At 37.8% G+C, this 6,890-nt stretch overlaps 1 protein-coding gene across 1 annotated transcript in view; it reads right to left on the bottom strand.

The window, feature by feature from the left end:
- Nucleotides 1-6,890, bottom strand: part of tacc1 (transforming, acidic coiled-coil containing protein 1) — a 54,380-nt gene that overhangs the window by 46,904 nt on the left and 586 nt on the right. The gene's annotated exons all lie outside the window — the stretch shown is intronic.

Here is a 6,890-nt window from a genome sequence, read left to right as displayed (position 1 = left end):
AGGGTTTCATAAGTGCCAAAACACACAATCTCACCCCCTTAGCATTAACAGGTTAGTCAAAGTCCAGCTGCCTCATTTAAAAATGACTTACTGTACATTTAACGTTGCCATAGTATTTGAAAACGAGGCCAATAAACAATTCAAAAGCAATAAATTCAATTTAAAAGAAAAACACATCGGTAAAAGTTTTCATTTTGTCCTAAAAGTGGACTGACTAAGTTCTGGTTCTCATCAGGGTGGGGTCACAGCTGTGCTCAGGCTGCAGGATCCAGATGAGGTCACTGACATTAGTCCAAAGTGGTACGTGGTCCAGATGACGGTGGGAAACGTGGGATTATGTTATTGCTAACTGGAATGACTTGAAGCAGGCTGCGATATTTCGTGTAACATAGCAGGGACAAAAGCTTTACCAAGGCAACCAAATGTAAACACACCCACATTACATTGCCCTTGGCTTGCATGTCCTCATTTTTTGAGGGTTAAAAAAAAACACTGCCGTTATCCAATCAGCCAATTCTGTGGCATTGCAGATAGAGGTCAAGAGACTCACCTAATGTTCAACCCTCAGAATGGAACATTTGACAGTGGCATGGTTGTTAATACCGGATGAGTTGTTTTCTTTTAATTGCTGTCATGCCAAAAAGTCTCTAGAGTTTACCAAATAATATGTAAAACCTTGTTGATGAGAAAAAGAAGGATGTGTCAGAGGAAAATGTCTGGACTGGGTCAAAAGGATAGGATGGCTTCAGGATATTAAATGACCACTATTTACACATGTGGTGAGTAGAAAAGCATCTCAGCATCCACAACATATTGTAACACATTGCGATCCACTGTCAGCCATGTCTGCTCCCATGTGACTGGCTGGCTGTATTATTGTTCCTATTAATGTGGCCAGTGAATGTATATACAGTGCACTAATATGAGAATATTTTAAATCATACTTTGTGGATTTACAAAAGACTACAGTGAATTGTAGCTTTCGGTGACACACAGTGAACAGGGTGTGGCTGGGACACGCCAACAGTGGACACTGAATAAAGAACAATCAAATCCTTCTTGCGCTCCGTTCCTTATAGTAAAAAGGAGTAAATGTCACTCATGAGGGAGTAGGAAGCTGGTGCAAATCTTCTAAACACAACACAATGTCCCACCAGTGCTGAGCACAATCATACGAACATGGTAGAACTTGTCAGAGTTCTCAAAAGCTTTAGTATTTAAGGCTTTTACAAAGGAATCCGTGTAAAGACGAGTGATTTGTGAGGAGGCGTACAGTGGAAACCTTTGAGAGAGAGAGGGGTCCAAGGTCAGAAAATGGCTCTTAAACTCATGGGAATATTGAATACATACACACAAGAAAGCCTGAATAGAGTACTGTGTATGTGTGTGTTGTTTCTAGGGCTTTTTGGAAAGTTGACTTCAAAAAACATTTGGATCATCCATTCATAGCTTTCAAATGGAAATAAATATGGATTTTCCACCAAAAGCAAAACAAGAAAGACAGAAATGAGCCATCTTTGAGACTTGAATGAGATTTAGGCGTTTTCTGCATCTTCTCAAAGGTGTTTTAAATGTGGCTCATTACCTTTAAATCTCAGACTTATTTTACATTTGTCTTGTGTGCGACTCACATATGCAGAAATGAGCCGTCTTTGAGACTTAAATGAGATTTTAGCGGTTTTTCTCAATCTTCTCAAATATGGCTCATTACCTCTAAATATCAGAGATAGTTCATTTGTATTTGACTTGACTTACATATTTTGCAAAGCAGTGTTTCCCCACACATGAAGTATACAGTACTTGTAAACTGTGCATTAGTGTTTTCTCATATGTTCTGATATGATCCTTTTGAACATTTTTGTCTGTCTGACTCATGCTGGTGCCTCGCCTCTGGTTGGAGATCTCGTCACATGGATGCCCTGTGTGTCTCTTTGGGATGCACCTGGTGTCTGGGGACAGTTTTACTCTTCCATGATGTCTATTTTTTGTTTCATTAGATACTAAGCAACTCCAGGAGTTGCAGACATTGGACAAACTTATTGGACATCCACCACAAGAGAAGACTGATGTAGCCGGTGCGAAAGAACTTTTCCTGGCATTGGCTCGTTCTTGTAGCCCTTACATAGACCAAGCAACCAATTTTCCTTTAAAATTTTTCATCTCCTTTTTGACTGATTTGACTTTTTAGTAAAAGATTGTCACAATGCTGTGGACTTTGTGTAACTCCTGTATAAATCATACTATGAGTTGAGTAGTGTGACACCTAATATCTTTGTCAGGTTGGGTGACATTTGGTATCAATTAGTGTCTTGATTTGCCAGATTTTGCTGGTGTCTGTTATATTGTGTAAATTGTAAATATAATTTATTTATTTATTACCTGTATGCTGTTAACTGAGGATTTTTGATATGTTCAATAAAACTGTAATATTTCTAATTTGTTTCATGCATCTCATTTATATCTGACTTTAATCTCATTATGGTCTTATATATGGCTCATTTTCTTCTCCTTCAAATGCAGTTCTGTTTCTCATGTACATCCCAGATTTCTCAAATGTTTCTCAAAAGTATGTCTTACTTTGTGTCTCAGTTATGTCTCTTTGTTTCTCCTACTGTAAGTGGGGTTTAGGAGAAATAGAAAAGACAAAGTCGAGCTTGTAATGAAACAGGTCAATTCAGTCTCATGAGAAATACTTATTCTGAGCAAGAAAATTTAGCTACGGGAAATGGCTTTGCTAGCTAGCACTCAGCCATTAAGTCTTTTATTTTCAGAATGTAAAAGTAGACAAAAGTGAAATTGACACAGAATATAAATGTTTCCCTCAGACCTGTTGAGAAATCACTAAGGTAAATCGCTAAAAATGACACTTAGCATTTACTGCTACCTAAATTAGCAGCAAAGTCTCTCAATAAAATACTGCACAAGAACAAGCCACTGAGGTCAAACCGTCTCAGAACCACATTAAGGAATAAAGAGGAAACTTGTGGCATTCTCTAACTCGGATTAATGTGTGGGATAATTATCACAGCAATGTTTCTTGCTCCCTCAGCTGAGGATTTGAGAGATTAGCGCGCTAAAGCATGCGCTCTGAGACTTACGCATCGTCACACACTCTCAGGCCACACTTTAATTTCTCACGCTTTTATATTCAAAACAGTCGTCTGTTAGATACAAGTGAAATCACTGAGCTCCACTCCCTAATATGCCCAGATGTAATGCGGCCAGAACGCACCAGAATGATGCTCTGTCAGTTTTTCTCTTCATGTGAAAAGAAATAATATTCCCATAACCCGGTTAAAATTAACACACATTTACAGCTGTGTGAAGGCATCAATCAAATGCAAAAGAAAAGATAATAATTGAATCAGTCGTAGTAGTGCTGAACTGTTTAACAAGTATAAAATATATCGACATTCAAATGCATTTACAGAAAGCATTAAAGAGAGAATGAAGGGAGTACTGTACGTAGTATTAGTCAAAAGATGGAAATACATGTGAATATATACAGTACATTAACATTAAAATATTTGCATCAAGTTTAATCATGAGGGACCTTTTATATTCATAGGAACACTTAAAGGCTAAAAAACATGATTAAGAGAAAATCACATGGACGAGTGAGAAACATGCATGTACAATCCCAATTTCTATTTGCTATCTTTCATTCCCTTTTCTTTTCTTCTCCCCCGTTTTTGTATCAATAATGATTCTTCCTTGACTGTACTTTCTCTATTTACTGTATTAGATTGTTTGTTCGAATATAAATAAAAAAAAAATAAGTTTTTTTTCTCTGTCCTGTGTGTAAATAATTAAACTACCATACCCAGAGCCCCAGTGACAAGAGGAAGGTCCTTTTAAGTCAGGAAGGAAAAGTTAGACCTAAGGATCAAAAAAGGACCGGGCCCCAATGAGGCCGTTTACAGTATGTACAGGACCCAGAGTTCTCTGCTACACCCCTGCTGTCCTACATGGATTTGTCGTTTGAATTTTTTTTTTATGTCAGTTGTACCAACTGGAAAAAATACAGTCACATGCATCTGTTGTTTCACTTTAACACTGCAACGCTAAAATATGCAGAACCTGAGCCATGCAGGGTAAGGTGTAGGGTTAGTATTAGAGGAAATGGCTGGGCATGCGCATTGGGGGTGTTGGATGCAAGAACCAATGCTCTCATTTTCAGGATCTCACTTCAAGCTTTTCTAAAAAGTTGAACATAGAAAGATAGTGAATCTGCATTTAGGGGAAGATCTACACAAATCCTTCACGCTGAATACAAATTAAGTGGTATTTAATTCATTTACCATGCCTACTGTAAAGGGACATGAATTCTAATGTAGTGTATGTCTTACTAAACTATATGTAAGGAGAGAGTAAAGAATAAAAGAATAAACCTTCTCCTTATGTAAGATTAAATTTTTTAATGTTTAATGTCACCTTAAATTTTAAAAGAAATGTTGTCTACTGTAAATGAATGTCAAAATCCATCCTGTCTATTAAACACAGCCACAGTTAATAGGCACACACAGGGTTAATCCAATAAAGTTTCAAGTAGAAGTATAGAAGTGGAACTTGTGACCTAATGTCTACATTTTATTAAGGATTAAAATACTGTTATTCTAATATCGTATTTAATAGTATATGAGGTTTGCACATGGCATTCCAAGTTGTCCGGCGATATATTAACTGTTTAATTTATTCATAGTTTAGTGACAGCGACACTTGTTGTTTCACATTCACTAAACTCTTGTCACTCAACAGAAAAAAGCCTCCATTTTTTAAGAACGCTCCCACGCATTTGAGAATAATAAAGCATTTTTGTTTCAGTTTTCCATATCACGTGGCAAATATTGTCGTGTATTGTATAACTGGATATTGGCACATCATCCTCTGCACTGGGAATTTCCTCTACACATTAAAGGGAACATGATGTAAGCTCTGTGTCTGGGTTCCTGCAAGTTTATGTAAACTAAACTGTTCCCATGCGGATCTGTCTCAGGCTCAGATGTGCAGGCTAATTTTTCCTCAAAAGGTAAAAGCATTTTAGGGCAGCAACAATGTCTTAAGTTTTCTGACAGCAGCCATGTCAGCCACAGCATACAAACCAGGCTTTCCCAGAACAAGGAATAACTGAACTACATGTAACTACATGTAATCTTGTAAATCTTGTTAGACAATATTCCACCAAAACATCCCAAACTAAACAGAATTTATGCATACCTGGCAACCATGTGGTAGGGAATTAAGCAAAATGCTCATGGATTGTCTTTGTGCAGCCTATTTTTGAATAAGCTGGAAAATGCATTTGCTGCTTAAAATATAATCTTTTGTGGTCAATTCAGATTGCCAGTCTTAGAATACATGTGACTTACTCAAAGACCAAATCAGTATAAACGAGGCCAAAAGCAGCCAACAGCATTTTTTAAATTATTATTATATGCAATTATGAGCCATAAGATTATCAATTATATACCAGTAAACTGGTAACAGGATTATGGGCAGCCAAGGGACACCCAGGCCCACGAAGACCACAGGCCAGCCTGTTTAGTCCAATCCCACAGAAAAGCCAATGCAATAGAATTCGCTAAAAAAAGTAAATGCGGGCCATGACAGAAAGGCACCAAAACACACAGCTTACTGCACATGGCATCCAGCAGGCAAGTAGCTCAAGGACACCGACCCAGTCTACAAACTCCCCAGATCTTGATCTGGTTAAGCAACAATAGGGTTGCAGGGGTTTACAGTCCCCACGCCGCAAACCACAGCACCCAAAGGATCCTCTGCCAATGTCCTGGTAACAGACACCATAGCACACCTCCAGAGATCTTGTGGGTGATCCCCTGAGCAGCCAGAGCAGCCCTGGCAGTACGAGCAGAACCTAAACAATTCTATACAATAATGTTTTGCATTGTAATGGTATGGCTGATTGATGTATGGTAAGTCCATTAATATAAAAGCCACAAATAAAAGGACAGATACAAAGCGAAGCAGTGGAGGCTGAGTGGTTTTGGCTCTGGGTTAGTGATCAGAAGGTGGAAGGTCAAGCTGCCACTGCTGGGCCATTAACCCTGTCTTCCCCAGAGGTCCCATAACATGGCTGACCCTGACCCCAGCTTCCTAACAAGAAAAGAATGTCAAGAAAAAACATTTCACTGTGCTGTAATGTTCTGTATATGTGAAAAATAAAGCTTTCTCCTAAATATAGTCATGGCAAAACAAAACAATATTCTCAAGGTTACCTGACTGAAAGATGTTTCTTTTTTTCTGTACAACCTCAGATCGCACTGATAGATGGTACGAGCACAGCAATGTTGTTTTCTTCAATCTTAACAGTATGATCCGACACGGAGAACACACGCAGTCTGGTACAGAATGTGACCAGGATTTTATTATCATCTCATGGAATATGACAACTTAAACGACCCTTGTTTAAAGTTGAGCCATGTAAAATCAATTGTTCATAGCAGTTTATATTAGCAGTTTATATTAGTAAATATTAGTAAATAAATAGTAAACAGTTTTTTTTGTTTGTTTGGTTTGTTTTTCAGGAAGTTTTTAAGAATGCCTCTGACAAAAGGAGAGCATAATAAAACTATTGTCATGGCTGGACCTGGGCCTTTTAACTAAGCCTCTTTAACCTTTGGATAGAGAATGATGTTGATGTTCATTTTATTTATTTTTTTCTCCTGAGGCTGGTGAAGCTCAAAAAACACATTTCACATTACAGTTTATAATTCATAAAACATCTTTTTTGGAGTGTATTTAAAGCACAACTTTTCATTAATTACTTTCAAATGTTTCACTTTTTACATTCATTCATTCATTCATTCATTTATTTTCTATATGGCTTTATAGAGCCTGTATGGAGCCTCTCCCAGGTGACTCAGGGCATG

The sequence above is a fragment of the Clarias gariepinus genome, chromosome 17 (assembly GCF_024256425.1).
Source record: "Clarias gariepinus isolate MV-2021 ecotype Netherlands chromosome 17, CGAR_prim_01v2, whole genome shotgun sequence".
Lineage (NCBI taxonomy): Eukaryota > Metazoa > Chordata > Actinopteri > Siluriformes > Clariidae > Clarias > Clarias gariepinus.
The sequence above is the reverse complement of the archived record's forward strand: the minus strand, read 5'-3'. Positions and strand labels throughout refer to the sequence as shown.